Source organism: Strongylocentrotus purpuratus, unplaced genomic scaffold (assembly GCF_000002235.5).
Source record: "Strongylocentrotus purpuratus isolate Spur 01 unplaced genomic scaffold, Spur_5.0 spur5_scaffold_6, whole genome shotgun sequence".
In the NCBI taxonomy this organism is placed as follows: Eukaryota; Metazoa; Echinodermata; class Echinoidea; order Camarodonta; family Strongylocentrotidae; genus Strongylocentrotus; species Strongylocentrotus purpuratus.
In genome coordinates, this window is record NW_022145612.1 from 51,349,719 (window position 1) to 51,369,899 (window position 20,181).

The window sequence follows — 20,181 nt, forward strand, 5'->3', positions numbered from 1 at the left end:
TCACACAATGAAAAGCAGGCAGATCTACGATATGACAGACTACGAATTTTCCGATGATGTCCTACCCGAAACTCGGGGCAAGCTGTCAAGTCCAAATTCTCACGAGACATGAGCCATGCCACGGCATTGACGGGCACGGCAAATCAAGCCGAAAAATAATGACGATGGAAAATGTATTGAATTTGAAAGTTTGCCTAATTAACTTCTCAAAACCTTAGAAATACTAGTAGGTTTGGATCACTCAAAATATTACGATTTCTTTTGAAATAAAAATGAATTCAAGAAATTCAAGCATAAATTACTCACCGACAAACTCCTCCCTCTCGCCAGCTAAAATCATTCTGTGCGGGTGACGTCATCACAGCCACTAAAACGCGCAGCGCAGGCCAGGGGAAGTGACAAAAGTAGGATCCGTAATCTGTTTAAACAGATTAGTTGAAGTAATGTAATCTGTTTAAACAGATTAGAAGAAATATCGTAATCTGTTATAACAGATTAGTGGAAATACCGTAATCTGTTTAAACAGATTATAATCTGTTTAAACAGATTAGAAGAAATATCGTAATCTGTTATAACAGATTAGTGGAAATACCGTAATCTGTTTAAACAGATTATAATCTGTTTAAACAGATTATAAGAAATATCGTAATCTGTTATAACAGATTAGTAGAAATACCGTAATCTGTTTAAACAGATTATAATCTGTTTAAACAGATTAGTTGAAGTACTGTAATCTGTTTAAACAGATTAGTAGAAATACCGTAATCTGTTTAAACAGATTAGTAGAAATACCGTAATCTGTTTAAACAGATTAGAAGAAATATCGTAATCTGTTTAAACAGATTAGTAGAAATACCGTAATCTGTTTAAACAGATTAGTAGAAATACCGTAATCTGTTTAAACAGATTATAATCTGTTTAAACAGATTAGAAGAAATATCGTAATCTGTTTAAACAGATTAGTAGAAAGTGTGTTTTTTTTCTTCGTGGCACTAATGGTCTTTCGTAAAAAATAGACAAAAACCACCAACTTATTTGGAGATTAAGAAAAGATTATTAGAAAATAGAAAGGAGGAGAAGAAATTAGCTGGGGACCGAGGTACACTCACATATCATTTTAGAAAGTGGGACAATTTAGAATAGCTTCGTGCAGAATAGATAAAATAAGGAAAGCGAATAGAAGCAATGAAATGGACATGGCTGATATAATGGTCGAGATTCCCACAAAATGTAGGCATGTTTTAAGTGGGTGTCTGTGCACGTGTGTGTATGTGTGTATGTAAGTATTTTTCTTTTTTTCATTTTTTTTCTTCTCTTAAATGTCTTTTTATGTTCATGCCTTTTTCATGCATGCATGTTTCATCCTTTATTTGATGTAAATAGCAAAAGTTCATTTGTATTATTTAGATGTGAATGTAAAATCATATTCTATATAATAATATTAACATGCAGATTTTTTTATGTATTGATTTTGTTATTGTTTGTGAAAAGCAATGGAGAAAATGAAATATCATTGGGGAGAGGAAGAAAAGGAAAAAAACTTGTCAAATGCGGTCTAGCGCCATCTTTTGTTTAAAACATTATAGGAGTGTCTTGAACACTGGTGTAAGTATCGATGTAAATAGTAAAAGTTCTTTTGTATTATTTAGCTGTGAATGTTAAATCATATTCTATGGAATAATATTAACATGCAGATTATTTTATGTATTGATTTTGTTATTGTTTGTTATTATAAATTTTGTTCTTGTTTGTGAAAAGCAGAAAATAAAATATCATTGAAAAAAAAAAAAAAATCGCGAAAGAAAAAGAGTGTTCACAAACTTCATGACGATTGTATATAACTTGTAAATATGTTGTAAATGTAGATTTTATATACATGTATTTGTTTGTTTGTTTTTTTAATCGTAGGATGGCAAGTGAAAGTCACATGTTAGGTAGGTCTATGCAGCAACACATTGTCGCAAGCCTCAAAATTATTCATGCGCTTTTAATGAATACACGTTATTAGATAACAAAGTTGATCAGTAGACCTACACATGTTATTTAGGAGTAACGTTTAAGGTTTAGGATTTAGGGTTAAGGTTTCTTGATAATAAAGTATCCCACACAAGAAATGGCTTGATGTGTTCTTGAATGCAGCTAAAGTTAACACGTTTTTTTTCTTCACACAGGGCCTCTTGCAATACCAGCATTTTGTTGAAAGAACACCCTGTTTAAATATTTTTAAAATAAATATAAATATGTCTACATATTTTGATTAATGGTGATCATAATACAGTAATTGGACAATAAATATATTTGTTGCGAGATATTAAGCGTCATTGTTCGAAAATGCACTCTTCCATGAGTTATTGTAGGATCACTACGTCCCGGAGTGGAAATTCTAGGTTAAAATGGAATCCACTCTCTAAAGAGCGATTCCAACCATTCACTCGGAGTGCAATCCACTATGATTTGGAGTGGATTCAACTCCAAAAACAAAGTGGTCCTCAATATGACGAATTAAAGAGTAGATTTTATTTTCTCTGCATTATGAGAGTATAATGAAATGGAATATGAAAAAAAAAACTTGCGTCACCCTAGATGAAGCACTCCACACTGTAGCGTAGCGACTGGGCATGAGAAGGCACAAGTACCTTATCGTATGGTACAAGAGGGGAAGAGAGAGTGGGAAAGAAGGCAGCGAAGAGAGAGAAGGTGACAAAGGAATAGAGAGATAGAATAGAGATGGAGAAAGCGAGAAAGTCAAAAGAGAGAGAGAGAGAGAGAGAAACAGACGATAATTACAGAAGTATAGAAACATAGATAGTCGAATTTATTTCATTCATCATAAAAAACATTTAGATAAAGTACCATACAATATCGTATACATATAAAGTCACAATAACATACATTACAAAGATAATCCTGAAATAAAATAAACACCATAAAGATAATCTGGACAAAATATAGGGAAAGTGAGTATTTGTGAGAATGAGGAGACAGCTAGAAAGGAAATGCCTTATTAGTGCTGCCACCTACACAAAAAATGAAACTTAAAATAGGATAAGATAAGAGTATATATATAACAGGACCAGATTGAAAATTTACAGCTTAGTTATAAGCATAGTTATTCATAAGGTTAACAACAAACTGAGACCGTAGAAATACTGGCTGGGTTACAGCGGGGTGCTAGTCTGATCCCGGTGTGCTTACATGTACCAGATGAGAGGAGCTAATAGGCGACGCTGTTAGCTCTAGAAAAACTCTCATAACGCACAACATTGCGGGGCCGGGCCAGGCCCGGCCCCGCCATTTTCTCACTGTAAACGGGGTCTAAGACTGAAAGCTAAGAAATGTGATTCAGCTCCCACAAGGTATGATGTTGAAAATATCCCTTCTCAATTCTCAGTGGAAGAGAAGAACAAGTGTGAGCTGCTGTTGAGAAACGATGAAGCAGAGCAAACACCAAATGAGCTGTGGGAAGACATGAAAGAAACAGTTTAAAATGCAGCAAAGAATCACATCCCAAAGAAAAGGAAGCGGAAACAACCATGGATCTCAAATCAAACTTTCGACATTGCTGATGACAGGAAAAGGGTAAAAGCAAAACGCAATAGAGGAGAATGGACGACACTCAATAAGGCGGTTACAAGTAGTGTGAAAGAGGACAAAAGGAAATACATCGAGAGGAAGTGTGAAGACCTAGAGCGTCACAAGAACAACTTCAAGGCAGCATTTGCAAATGTGAAAGAAATCACAAAGAAAAGAATCCCAAGACTGGATGTAATTGATGATGAAAATGGCAAAACACTGACGTGGAATGAAGATATCAAGGAAAGATGGGTGCAGTAGAGTACCAAGCTGTTTGCTGCACAGGAACAAGTTGACACTCAGTGGGAGGAAAGTGATGAAATGGAGCCCCCTCCATTAAGATCAGAAGAGGAGCTTGCAATGAAACAACTGAAGGATGGCAAGTCCCCTGGCTTTGACAACTTGACTTCCGAGATGTGGAAGGCTACAGGTGAAGAAAGTACTGACTTGATGTGGCGTCTCTGTTGCAATATCTGGAATAGCAGGGAGTGACCTAAGGACTGGTGTAGAGCCATTTTTATACCATTGCCAAAGAAGGGAGATCTGAAAGAATGTGCAAATCACCGAACGATCAGCCTGATTTGTCATGCAAGCAAAATACTTCTGAAGGTGATTAGCAGAAGAATGAAAATCAAAGTGCAAGCCGAGATCTCAAATGAGCAAGCATGTTTCCGTGTAGGTAGAGGGACAAGAGAACAGATTGTCAACATTCGAAACATATTAGAGAAATGCAGAGAACACAAACATCCCCTCTATTTGTGCTTTATAGATTATAGCAAAACATTTGACTGTGTAAGCCACTAAGTCACATCATCGAACTGATCAAAAAACCTCTATCATGACCAAGAAGCAACAGTGAGAACCAGTAACGGCAATACTGAGTGGTTTGGAATTGGCAGGGAAGTACGTCAAGGCTGTATAATGTCTCCTAACCTTTTTAATATTTACTCTGAGAACATTATGAGAAATGCTCTGGAAGGATTCAAGGGGGGAGTTAAGTTTGGAGGTAAAAAGATCACGAACCTAAGGTATGCTGATGACACCACTCTCGTTTGCAGCAGAGAAGAGCTGATTGATTTGTCGAATCACATCAAACAGGCAAGTGAAGAGAAAGACCTTCTTCTAAACATCAAAAAGACAAAAATTATGGTTGTCGATAGAGATAATAATAACACTGACTTCACCGTAGCTGGAAATAAGATTGAAGTAGTAAATCGGTTTGAGTACTTGGGTTCAATTATCACTAACAAAGGAGAGAGCACCACGTAGATAAGAAGAGGGATGGCAATGGCGAGATCAACAGTACAGAATATGTCTCACATCTGAAAGAGCCGAGGCCTATCCTTCAGTCTGAAGGTTCGTTTGCTTCAAGCAACTTCTTTCTATATTGCTACTTACGGAAGTGAGTCCTGGGCCATGACAAAGAATGACAGAAAGAGAGTTGATGCCTTTGAAATGCGGTGCTACAGGAGGCTGTTTCAGGTGTCATTGAAAGATAAAAAGACAAATGTGTGGGTCCTGGAAAAGATTGGAACAGACTTTACCATCAGAAGGGGAATCATGGAAAGAAAACTAAACTATTTTGGGCATATTGTTAGGAGATCTGAAGTTGTTGGGAAGCAAATACTGCAAGGAACAGTCGAAGGAAAACGGGGTAGAGGTCGTCCACCAATATCTTGGACTGATGATATCAAGAAAGTGTCTGGACAAGGAATGAAAGGTGCAACACAAATGGCAGGTGAAAGAGTTGCATGGCGTGCTCTCGTGAAGGCCACAGCAGCGCTTTACTGAAGTTGATGATGATGAACAACAAATAAGACAAAAACAAGATATCTTTTTTTTACTAACATTAACAAACACAAGGACAGAAAACTAAAACCTAATCAAATATATATATTGAGTAATAAGATTTTAAATCTCCTTTTAAAAACATTTAGTGATGGACTAGATTTGATACATAATGGTAAAGTGTTCCAGATTTTGGGCCCTTTGAAAAAATACAATTTTTAGCCATTGAGGTGCGTATTTTGGTAAATGGAAGTTTGAAGATCCACATGCATATATCGATCCCGCTCTCATAACATGACTAACAGCATACTTCGTAGTATCTACGCCCAGCCCCAGGTTTATCTATTTCTAGATACGCCCTTGCGCAGGCATTTTATTGAAATGAAAGTGGCTGAGTTGGTTCCCCACAACAATCAAGTTACTTCTATTTTTGCATGGATACTTATATAATATTGACTGGCCTTGAGGGGTATATCAGATATATTGACCAAGCTCAGATCATATTGCCCCGAGTCGAAAGACGAGGGCAATATGGTCTTAGCGCGGTCAATATTTCTGATATCCCCCGAAAGTAAAGCCAGTCAATATTTTTATTGTTATCCAAATCAGACATCTAGAGCAAATACAGACATCCACCATGACAATCTCAAGAACTGAACAAACTTTGTCAAACCAACACTGTGCATCCAGTGCTTGACAAAATTTTCAATACACTACAAACAGTGTGTATTTGGTGTGATTATTACGTCACAATAGAGTGCGCGCAAAGTGCGCAGGTTCTCGTACGCATAATATTAATAGATGCGCAATGAAAATGCGAGACCGTGGAAAATACCAAGGTATATTTTCACTCGTCTCTACACGCAAAGTCAATACGCGCAGGGAGGCCAAGGAAAATACAAAGAATATACCCCTCCGTTCCCACTGCTAGTGAAAACTAGGGCAATACGGTTTTGTAAATGACCAGCTCAGATGTCTGATACGGGTAATAAATAATATTCAACCTTTATAACATTTCTCACACACATCTCTTAAGTGAGGTGCTCAATCTCTTCCGTGTGTCATCAAGTGATAAATACCTTTGCGTGTTTAGAAACTATCAACTATTTGGATTGACGACTTTCGTCTATTGCTCCTCCAATGCAATGCCCACTTGAAAGTTTCAATACGCCTCCCTTTTAAAAATTCATATAATTATCAATCAGAGACAGAAAACGAAAATGAAAGCAAACAATAAATTTGCAACGATCTACAACCTGGATAAGAGCACAATCAAGCAGATTTACTACTCATCAATTATTAATTTCTTTCAAACTACTTCGGCCTCCCAGGCACCTCGTTGGGAAATCATCTTGTAATTCTTGAAGAAAAGGTTTAAGTTAATGATTTTCTTACATTACGGAACAACTTTAGAAAAAAATACTTTACCATGTTCGCACAATAATTCATGGTCTCTGTCAAATACTGATGGTACCAGTACTTAAATTGAATGATATTGGTCAAACATTGGAATCGCAGTCGCTGTTAAATTAACATCTCTTAGCTCGACCGTGCGAGCATTGAATAGTATACAAATATACACTGCCTTGAGAGGTTCTGGTTAAAACTATGCGCAAGAGGTGACTCCAATAGTACTATTTGCTGAGGGGCGCAGCCCCGAAGCAAATGGTACTTTTGGAGTCACCGAGGTCCATAGTTTAACCAGTACCTCGAATAGAAGGCAAGGTATATTTGTTTTATATCCTGCATCAAAAATTTATTTAAAAAAAAAAAAAAAAAAAAAAAACATTTTTGGGAAAAAAAAATTTAGAACAAAAAAAATGTCAATTTTTATCTAAAAAGATTTAAAATATTTTGTTTTCATTAAATTAAGATTTAGACTTAGAATCATCAATGGAACGAGAACAGGAAAATAAGGTGTTGTAACGTAAATACATTTTGCCACTGGTTCGGCTGATCATATCAATTGGATATATAAACACACACACGTCATAATTAACTTCTTGCTAGACTAGAACAGAAAACTACGATACAGGTATTTTCCAATTATATTTGGTTTGAGATTTTTACTTTTGACATGGCACTTTCTAACGCTTTTTCGATTGTTCTTTTTTGTTTAGCATTACCTACAGACTTCTGTATTGGGTCAGTATCCGTGACGAGAGTACTGAACGTTGGGGATAACATGACCCTAGATTGCATTACGGACTGGGATCCAGATATTGATATGCATTGAATTCAGAGGAAGAATGGATCACCCCAATACGTAACGGTAAAATTTACGAGAATATTCGTCATGATCCGCGAATTTCCGTCAGTTACTACAGCTTTGTAAATTTTTCGTCTGATAAAAAGAGAATTAATCTTGCGCTAAGCATTTCAAACATTACAGAGCATGATTCAGCCGAGTACATCTGTACTTCAACAAACGTTCCGAACAGCAAAACAATATATCTGTATCTTTATAACATCCGTGTTGTAACTTGCAATTGTTCAATTGATATAAACGTGAGGTGTGATATCATCGGTTTCAATAGTCCTATGTGGCAACCTGTGACGATTATCTTTAGTGGAGAAACTGTTAGAACTGTGTTGAATGGAAATCGTCTGACATTTGGCCCTAATAATCTTGATAAGTTAGCACTAGAACATTCTATCCATCTTTTTTCCGATGATGGTCTCCTGTCTGATATAACATGCATTCTTCCCGCCCAGTCGAACCCGTCATCTACACAGAGGACGACGACCACTGTCTTGCCAAGCCAACCTAGACAGTCATCTGCACAAGACACGACAAGGATCATTGAACGCACCTTTTCTCTTCTTTTCTCTAATCCAATCCCTTTGCCGCCACGAACCACAGAAAATGTAAACATCCAATCGACTTCATCGACCAAAATGCAGGAACAAACGGTTTCCACGAGAATAAAAAGAATTTCAAATGCTATATCTCAATCACCCCTGGCTGTAAATGAGTCAAAGACTACACATTCAGTTTCTAATTCATCACCATCTCAACCAACATCAACGGTACGAACGTCCAATCCACTGATGGAAGCGCAACCGCGTTCTACACATTCACGACAAACTAAATCTCCCTCTACTTTAACAGTAACAGCATTGGAAACATCAAAAAGAGACAAGTCTTCAACAACAGATATGAACACACAACTAAATATCAAGAGAACGTCGGAATTGTCGCTCCCACAGACAAAAAAAATATCTACGTCATCTCAGGCAACGTTATCTACTCTTTGGACAACTAACCCAAAGACATTTAAGGAAGAGAGTGACTCTAACAACAAAATAATTGCGCTTTTTGTTAGTATTTCAGCAGGGGTCATTTTTATGGCAGTCCTCGCTTTGATGAAGTTTCGGAGACGATATTACAAGTCAAACAACTTGGACACAATTGAAGACTGTTCGGATTCCACTGATGAGGTAGGTAGTTTATCATAATAAGTGAGTTTAATAATATACTGCACACACAACCCCGATAAATTATTTTTTCTAGTAAAGCTCAGCTAATTAAATACGCAATAACCCATTTTGATAGCATGTGGAAATCTGCAATAAATCTAAGACAACTAGAAATTAGAAACAAATGTCTATATAGATTATATACTCTACATTATTATTTGTGAGAAAAAAAAGACATTTCATTCTTTAGGCGAACTAATTCCAAACGAGTATCGAAGTGATTTCATAGCTTCAACTTAATCCTACTCAATTTTCATCCTTTTATCTTCTTAAAAACAATAGAATTTCTCCACACACGCCATACACCTTAACCACGAGTACGAGAGCACAATACTCATAGTGCAAACTTCTATTTCTACTGAAGTTGAAAACAACGCCCTGGCCTATCCGAGCAGCTTCTTGCCTCTCACAGATACCTCACCAAGCTCACATAATTACGAAGAAGTGGGCAACAATCTGCGGGAGGACACAGATCCAGACGACTACACCTTAAGAGGTGAGGATACTGGGGGTTACGTTGTCATGGTATCCAACGTTAAAGATGAGGATGCGTACGGTTATACCGTTCCAAATGTCACGTTCCACAACGTCATTCGAACCACATCTATAGATAAGACAGATGAAAGCGGCTACCTCGTCCCCAATGTAAGGTGTTGCAAGGGTAGGACGATGAGCTCCACTTTGGTTCAAGATACACACTCTTATGACGGTAAGGAAGGAGAAGGGTACATCGTTCCAACTCCAAATCGAGCCACGATCGTTGACGACAAAGATGAAAATGACTACCTAGTTCCTAATTTCAGGCTTTGCAAGGATAAGATGATGGTGTCTACTTCAGACGAGGGTGGGCGTACTGAAACCACTACTGATAATCAGACGACTCCACCTTTCCTAACGTAAGAGATGAGAATCCTGAGGGTTACGTTGTCAGGATACCGTTCCAAATGTCACGTTCCACAACGTCATTCGAACCACATCTATAGATAACACAGATGAAAACGGCTACCTCGTCCCAAAATGTTGCAAGGGTAGGACGGTGAGCTCTACTTTGGTTAAGAATACACACAATTATGACGACCAGAATAATATGATAGTGTCTACTTCAGACGAAGGTAGGCGTACTGAAACCACTGCTGATAATCAAAAGAAGACTAAGATCGTCCCCACTTTTCACAACGTAGATGAGGACGACGATCACGACAACGATCACAGATGCATGGATAAAAGAGTGACCAATGAGGAAAGGCCTATGTCGTTCTAATTGCCACTAGAGCCACTACCACTGAAAAGTAAAATTGACCTGGCTATACCTAGTTCCTAGCTAGGACTTTGCAAGAGTTAGCAGTTCCTGCGGACCATCGACAAAGATTTAGAATGGATATCATGCAAAACGATAGCTGATCTACTGAATCATATATATTCCCTATAAACGTAGTATTGGCCGTATGTTCACACGTTGGTGTTCTTCTCAATAAGCAGACTATTAAGAAGATATCGAAAATATTAATGCAGAGGAAACCCACCCGTATTTTCTTCTAGAAAATGACAATATGACAATATTTATATTTGTATAACACCGAGTAAATGAGTTTGTAATAGCTGTTGTAATTGTTGTATTATCTGTTTTGTGATTTAAAATTGAACGTATTGTATTTTGTCAATTTTGAGGAGGCCAGGCTCGGCTAGACAATTTTCTGGCACCATTTACCATCCTTTGACATAACAATTTGATTCTGTAACATTTCTTTACAATGGAAATGGCATATTTTGCTCACATATTGTTACTGTTGTTGGTGACGAAATTATAGATAAAGGTGAGTTCTGGTCATCCGATTGCATTGTGAAAGAAAAGGTGTGGAATGGATCAGAAAAAGTTGATCATGTAGCATGAAAGTATTGGTGTGTACTGCAAAGTTCTGGAGTAATCAAAATCATAATAAATTTGGCCCATTCTTTGTAAAGTAACAAGCACCTGTACACAGAAGGATGTATATTGGACTACACAGATGTTGTCGGGGCTACTAAATTTGATTTCCTAATCGCTCTATGCTCATTACTCAGCCAGTATACATTTTCTACCAAAATTGTTTGACAAATGACATTTGTTTGTAATCTTGAACATTCAGTGTAAGTTTCGTTTGATTCTGTGAGAATTAATTTTCTTTCTTTTTTTAAAACCAGAACTCACCTTTATCTTTAAATAAATAAAACAACTTATATTAAATGCTTATTTTCATAGGACGTATTTATTATCATGAAATTTTCAGGAACTTATAGCGAGTTCAATCCCTGGCATGGGTAATATTATTGAAGAAGTAGTCTTTAAATGTACCTATGTTACTTTGCCAACACGCTCTTTTTTTAGATTGGACTAAAGCTATGAGACCTAAGAAGTATTTTCTGACCAAGCTGGTTGGTTTCTTAAAGCCTTCTTCTATTTTTAGTATTTGTATCTAGGCATATTAATCATTTTGAAGTACATGTACATTGAAAAAGAAGTCGTACTTAATGGTGTGGAAATGCTTTAATGGGTTTCGATATATGCTGTCCAATCTGTTAAGGCACCTGCATGACGATACTATAGATCTAAACAAATATTTTCCTGCATCATGTCGCAATTGGTCGGAAATCTGTGAAGAGGGGCAAAAAGCCTTTCCCCCCCCCCTTCCTCTTCCTTCAAATACGTCAGTGCCATGTAACCAATCAGCTGCCTTGACTACTTATAAATCATGGTTGTCTTTTGGTTTCACTACGTTTAGAAAGTGTGTGGGTAATAGTTGGATTTCGACATTCTCTATTGCTTAACTTCAACAATAGAAGTGATATTTCCTTAATAGCAATGTAAGATTGGTTGAATACAGACTCTGGAAAGCAAAGGTGCTGTAACCCTTCAGCAGTGGCCGTCAATTGTACAGCTCTTGCTTATAGACATGTTGATCGTATGTGCTTTGAGCTCTGTCTCTTGAAAGTGGACTGTACGCTAATTGAATATAACTTACTAGATAGGCCTCGGTATTTTTTGTGAGCTCATTCATGGGTCACTTGGATGTTTTAGGGACAAGGTAAATGCAATGATATCAAAGGAGAGTGAAAAATGAGGCGTCGAGATAAAGCATATTCTAGTAAAATCCAAGGACGAGGACTATATCTATGTGAGCTATTGGTGTTAATGTTGTTAATTCTCCCAACGACATAGATGCTACTATAATTTCACTATTGAAGGAGTATATGCATACTGGATGTCTATATCCTGGATTAATAGAGGTCTATTACATAGGTGCTTTAAATGATGTCTGCAGACATGAAAATCTGTAATGCCTTCATAGGTGTTCTTTGGACTGTAGCTATTTGCATGGAATTCTCCAATGGGTCAGTTACACCCGAGACGAGAGTACTGAACGTCGGAGATAACATGACCCTAGATTGCGTTACGGACTGGGATCCATATATCAATATGTATTGGGTTCGGCGGAAGAATGAACGAGCCGAATACTTAGCAAAGGCTGGTTCATTATTTCCCAACGGTGAAATTTATGAAGAATCCCGCAGTGATTCGCGTATTTCCGTCAGTTACCACAGCGTTTCGTATGATAACATGCGTATGAATTTTACGCTTATCATTTCAAACATTACCGAGTCAGATTCAGCCGAGTACACCTGTACTTCATTTAACTTTCTGAACAACAAAACCACATATCTGTATTTTTATGACATCGGTGTTGTAACTTGCAACTGTTCGATTGACATAAACGTTAGGTGTGATCTCATCGGTTTCAATATCACTCAGTGGTTACCTGTGACGACCATCGTTAACGGAAGATCTGTTAAAAATGGGGTGATTGAAAATCGTCTGACATTTAGGCCTAATCATCTTGATGAAATGGCACATGAACATTCCATCCATTTATTTTCAGATGATGGTCTCAGGTCGAATATAACATGCATTCTTCCCGTCCAGTCGATCCCATCATCCACACAAAGGACGACGACCACTGTCTTGCCAAGCCAACCTAGACAGTCATCCGCACAAGGCACTACAGGGATCATTGACCGCACCAAGGAACCATCTTCATCTCATGAATTCTTAAGCACACTGGGAATACCCTTACAATACACGCAATCAACAACGATGAGTCCCCGATCAGGATCGCAACGGTCATTGCAGTCTCTTTCAACGCCACCACAGCCGGCCCTTTCTTCTTCTTCGGAAAGGGTTCCACTTGAAATATCCTCTAGAACGATCCCTTCGCCGCCACGAACCACGGAGAATGGAGAATTCCAAGCGCCTTTAACGACCAAAATGCAGGAACAAACGGATTCCACGAGAATAAAAGCAATTTCAAGTGCTATACCTCACTCACCCCTGGCTGTAAATGAGGAAACATCATCAAAAAGAGACGAGTCTTCAACAACAGATATCACCACAAAACCAAATACCAAGAGGCCGTCAGAATTCTCGCCTCAACAGCCAGAACAGACATCTAAGTCATCTCTGGCAACGTTATCTACTACTTTGCCAACTAACCAAAAGACATTTAAGAAAAAAATTATTACGCTTTGTGTTAGTATTTCAGCAGTGTTCATTTTTATGGCAGTCCTCATTGTGATGAAGTTTCGGATACGATATTACAAATCAAGCAACTTGGGCACAATTGAAGACTGTTCGGATTCCACTGATCGGGTAGGTAGTTTATCATAGTAATTGACTTTAATAATATACTGCACACGCAGCCCCGATAAATCGTTTTTTCTTGTAAAGTTCAGCTAAATTAATACGCATTTCGATAGCATTGGAAATCTGCCATAAATCCAAGAAAAAAAAATGGGTAGGGAAGTTAGATACAAATGTTATTATAGATTATATACTCTGCTACACTATCACTATTATTTTACAATGCACCGTGATTAATTTGTAAGGAAAACGACATTTTTTCTTTAGGCAAACTGATTCCAAACGAGTAAAAAAGTAATGTCATAGCTCCAACTTAATCCTACTCAATTTTCATCCTTTTATCTTCTTTAAAAACAATAGAATTTCTCCACACAAGCCATACACCTTAACCACGAGTATGAGAGCACAATACCCATAGTGCAAACTACTATTTCTACTGAAGTTGAAAACAACGCCCTGGCCTATCCGAGCAGCTTCTTGCCTCTCACAGATACCTCACCAAGCTCACATGATTACGAAGAAGTGAGCACCAATATGCAGGAAGACATAGATCCAGACGGCTACACCTTACCTAACGTAAGAGGTGAGCATACTGAGGGTTACGTTGTCATGGTATCCAACGTTAAAGATGAGGATGCGTACGGTTATACCGTTCCAAATGTAACATTCCACAACGTCATTCGAACCCCATCTATAGATAACACGGATGAAAACGGCTACCTCGTCCCCAATGTAAGATGTTGCAAGGGTAGAATGGTGAGCTCTACTCTGCTTCAGAATACACACACTTATGACGATAAGGAAGGAGAAGGGTACATCGTTCCAACTGCAAATCGAGCCACGATCATTGACGACAAAGGTGAAAATGACTACCTTGTTCCCAATTTCAAGGATAAGCTGATGGTGTCTACTTCAGACGAGGATGGGCGTACTAAAACCACTGCTGATAATCTGACGACTACACCTTTCCTAACGTAAGAGATGAGGATCATGAGGGTTACGTTGTCAGGATACCGTTCCACAACGCCATTCGAACCACATCTATAGATAACACAGATGAAAACGGCTACCTCGTCCAAAATGTAAAATGTTGCAAGGGAAGAACGGTAAGGAAGGAGAAGGGTACATCGTTTCAACTGCAAATCGAGCCACGATCATTGACGACAAAGATGAAAATGACTACCTTGTTCCCAATTTCAAGGATAAGCTGATGGTGTCTACTTCAGACGAGGATGGGCGTACTAAAACCACTGCTGATAATCTGACGACTATACCTTTCCTAACGTAAGAGATGAGGATCATGAGGGTTACGTTGTCATTGTACCGTTCCACAACGCCATTCGAACCACATCTATAGATAACACAGATGAAAACGGCTACCTCGTCCCAAATGTAAAATGTTGCAAGGGAAGAATGGTGAGCTCTACTCTGGTTCAGGATACACACAATTATGACGACCAGGATAAGCTGATGGTGTCTACTTCAGACGAGGGTGGGCGTACTGAAACCACTGCTGATAATCAAAAGAAGACTAAGATCGTCCCCACTTTTCACAAGGTAGATGAGGACGACGATCACGACGATCACAGATGCACTGATAAAAGAGTGACCTATGAGGAAAGGCCTATGTCGTTCTAATTGCCACTAGAGCCACTACCACTTAAAGTAAAATTGACCTGGCTATACCTAGTTCCTAGCTAGGACTTTGCAAGAGTTAGCAGTTCCTGCGGACCATCGACAAAGATTTAGAATGGATATCATGCAAAACGATAGCTGATCTACTGAATCATATATATTCCCTATAAACGTAGTATTGGCCGTATGTTCACACGTTGGTGTTCTTCTCAATAAGCAGACTATTAAGAAGATATCGAAAATATTAATGCAGAGGAAACCCACCTGTATTTTCTTCTAGAAAATGACAATATGACAATATTTATATTTATATAACACCGAGTAACTGAGTTTGTAATCGCTGTTGTAATTGTTGTATTATCTGTTTTGTGATTTAAAATTGAACGTATTGTATTTTGTCAATTTTGAGGAGGCCAGGCTCGGCTAGACAATTTTCTGGCACCATTTACCATCCTTTGGCATAAAATTTGATTCTGTAACATTTCTTTACAATAGAAATGGCATATTTTGCTCGCATATTGTTACTGTTGTTGGTGACTAAATTAAAGATAAAGGTGAGTTCTGGTCATCCGATTGCATTGTGAAAGAAAAGGTGTGGAATGGATCAGAAAAAGTTGATCATGTAGCATGTAAGTATTGGTGTGTACTGCAAAGTTCTGGAGTAATCAAAATCATAATAAATTTGGCCCAGTCTTTGTAAAGTAACAAGCACCTGCACACAGAAGGATGTATATTGGACTACACAAATGTTGTCGGGGCTACTAAGTTTGATTTCCTAATCTTTCTATGCTCATTACTCAGCCATTATAAATTTTCTACCAAAATTATTTGACAAATGACATTTGTTTGTAATCTTGAACATTCAGTGTAAGTTTCGTTTGATTCTGTGAGAATTAGTTTTCTTTCTTTTTTAAAACCAGAACTCACCTTTATCTTTAAATAAATAAAACAACTTATATTAAATGCTTATTTTCATAGGACGTATTTATTATCATGACATTTTCAGGAACTTATAGCGAGTTCAATCACTGGCATGGGTAATATTATTGAAGAAGTAGTCTTTAAATGTACCTATGTTACTTTGCCAACACGCTCTTTTGTAAGATTGGACTAAATCGAAAGCTATGAGATATAAGAAGTAGTTCTGACCAAGCTGGTTGGTTTCGTAAAGCCTTCTTCTATTTTTAGTATGTGTATCTAGGCATATTAATCATTTTGAAGTACATGTACATTGAAAAAGAAGCCGTACTTAATGGTGTGGAAATGCCTTAATTGGTTTCGATATATGCTGTCCAATCGGTTAAAGCACTTGCATGACGATACTATAGATCTAAACAAATATTTTCCTGCATCATGTCGCAATTGGTCGAAAATCTGTCAGGAAGAGCAGAAAGTCCGCCCCCTCATTCCTCTTCCTTCAAATACGTCAGTGCCATGTAACCAATCAGCTGCCTTGACTACTTATAAATCATGGTTGTCTTTTGGTTTCACTACGTTTAGAAAGTGTGTGGGTAATAGTTGGATTTCGACATTCACTTGTGCTTAACCTTAACAGTAGAAGTGATATTTCCTTCATAGCAATGTAAGATTGGTTGAATGCAGACCCGGCAAGTAAAGGTGCTGTAACCCTTCAGCAATGGCCGTCAATTGTACAGCTCTTGCTTATAGACATGTTGATCGTATGTGCTTGTCTCTTGAAAGTGGACTGTACGCCAATTGAATATAACTTACTAGATAGGCCTCGGTATTTTTTTTGTTAGCTCATTCATGGGTCACTTGGATGTTTTAGGGACAAGGTAAATGCAATGATATCAAAGGAGAGTGAAAAATGAGGCGTCGAGATAAAGCATATTCTAGTAAAATCCAAGGACGACGACTACATCTATGTGAACTATTGGTGTTAATGTTGTTAATTCTCCCAACGACATAGATGCTACTATAATTTCACTATTGAAGGAGTATATGCATACTGGATGTCTATATCCTGGATTAATAGAGGTCTATTACATAGGTGCTTTAAATGATGTCTGCAGACATGAAAATCTGTAATGCCTTCGTAGCTGTTCTTTGGACTGTAGCTATTTGCATGGAATTCTCCAATGGGTCAGTTACACCCGAGACGAGAGTACTGAACGTCGGAGATAACATGACCCTAGATTGCGTTACGGACTGGGATCCATATATCAATATGTATTGGGTTCGGCGGAAGAATGAACGAGCCCAATACTTAGCAAAGGCTGGTTCATTATTTCCCAACGGTGAAATTTATGAAGAATCCCGCAATGATTCACGTATTTCCGTCAGTTACCACAACGTTTCGTATGATAACATGCGTATGAATTTTACGCTTATCATTTCAAACATTACCGAGTCAGATTCAGCCGAGTACACCTGTACTTCATTTAACTTTCTGAACAACGAAACCCCATATCTGTATTTTTATGACATCAGTGTTGTAACTTGCAATTGTTCGATTGACATAAACGTAAGGTGTGATCTCATCGGTTTCAATATCACTCAGTGGTTACCTGTGACGACCATCGTTAACGGAAGATCTGTTAAAAATGGGGTGATTGAAAATCGTCTGACATTTAGGCCTAATCATCTTGATGAAATGGCACATGAACATTCCATCCATTTATTTTCAGATGATGGTCTCAGGTCGAATATAACATGCATTCTTCCCGTCCAGTCGATCCCATCATCCACACAAAGGACGACGACCACTGTCTTGCCAAGCCAACCTAGACAGTCATCCGCACAAGGCACTACAGGGATCATTGACCGCACCAAGGAACCATCTTCATCTCATGGATTCTTAAGCACACTGGGAATACCCTTACAATACACGCAATCAACAACGATGAGTCCCCGATCAGGATCGCAACGGTCATTGCAGTCTCCTTCAACGCCACCACAGCCGGCCCTTTCTTCTTCTTCGGAAAGGGTTCCACTTGAAATATCCTCTAGTCTGATCCCTTCGCCGCCACGAACCACGGAGAATGGAGAATTCCAAGCGCCTTTAACGACCAAAATGCAGGAACAAACGGATTCCACGAGAATAAAAGCAATTTCAAGTGCTATACCTCACTCACCCCTGGCTGTAAATGAGGAAACATCATCAAAAAGAGACGAGTCTTCAACAACAGATATCACCACAAAACCAAATACCAAGAGGCCGTCAGAATTCTCGACTCAACAGCCAGAACAGACATCTAAGTCATCTCTGGCAACGTTATCTACTACTTTGCCAACTAACCAAAAGACATTTAAGAACAAAATAATTGCGCTTTGTGTTAGTATTTCAGCAGGGGTCATTTTTATGGCAGTCATCATTGTGATGAAGTTTCGGAGACGATGTTACAAATCAAGCAATGTTCGAGGTAGCAATAAATCCCGAAAAGGTCGGGCCAAATCCACAGGAAAAAAACTTCAAACACTCTCCACTACGATCCCAGACTTCAATTTTCAGCCAAATGTGATGAGAAGTTGTCGTTTGAACGATGAGGAATCTAGCCATGGTCACTATCATGTGGACTTCCAAGCCAAACAGGCTATGCCGCCCGATACTTTGAATTCGCGTGAGGTTGAACGATCTGATTCTAGGATGGCTCTCTCTGATAAAGGGTCTACTCGAAATGTAATTCATTCGAGTGCGGTAATTCCAATGAAAGAGTTGAAAGACTCCCACGGCCAGGATACCCCTGATGATAACCTTTATTTTGTCCTCGAAAATGACAGCACAAATTACTCTCCTAATGGAAATCCCTGTACCCCTTCTTGCGTTAAACCTCATCAAATGAAGGGTGCTGGTTATGAGCCTTCAAATAACAAATGTGAAGCCCCGGATGAAAGCATGTTTGTGGATAACATCCTCTACGAATCCAGTGATGCAGTAACCATGGCGATGAAATGGAAGCAAGGACAGAATGCAGATGAAGCCAACCTGTATTTTGTTCTAGAAAATGAAAATCTTTACTCTGCACCACCACCATTTGACTCTCATCTGGAGGAGGATTCTGATGCCGGGCCTTCGGGACACCAATACGAGGACGTCGATTCTACAAGAAAACTTGTTAAAGGGGGTGCCCGGTGTAGTACACCTATCTACGCTTTGCCCGACGAACTCTCAAAGACATCCGATTCAAGAAAGAATGCGTGTGGCAAAGGATACCCATACCCATTGGATACTATGAAGGGTGTCAACGACACTTCATCAGCAAGTATGGCTTCCGAGTCCACTGTAGATGTGGGTCCAATTTATGCTCAAATCGATTGATTAGTTGTTGAATGAAAAAGTAATGTACAGTGCCACCATGCACATGAGATATCACCGAGGTTCTTATAAAGTCGTGTATTAAGGGTATTACCAGTCACTATTTCTCCGTACTACAGAAAACCTTGTCTTGAAAAGTTGTTGACATACAAAATACATGTAAAGTATAGATGATTGAAATACACTGACTTTGAAGCAGTGAATCTGCGGCATACAGTGAGGATCCTCACAACAATAAACCATCCAAATTTGTATACAAGAAAGAAAAAAAACTTCTTTTGAGAACGGACGAATACTAATATAAAAATAAATCAAATTTCACATCGGTTACAATGTCAAATGAACATACAAGACTTTGTGAATGTGAACTCTTTTTTATTTGTAATTCACACGTAGACAAAAATTGAGGCTTTAACCGTGATCCAAACACCTATTTGAACGAAAAACCTCACTAATGCCTAGGTCATATTTGCCGCGGCGGCCGTGCGGTCTAAAATATATAAGGCCAATACCGATTATAGGACCGCCGCAGCATTCCCACGGTCACATACGGTAGCGGTCACATAATGTTAGAGTGGCCGCACGACGTATTTTGAAATTTGGGAGCTAAACAATCTGCGGCTGCCGTACGGCCTTTGAAGTGATGATGCACGGTCGTCTTAGGGCGTATCTGTTGCGGCCGTAAGTTTTTGACATAGGCCTATACTAAGTCAGATGCAATGTAAGGCACGGTACCCGCATGGCTGCCGAAGGGGGA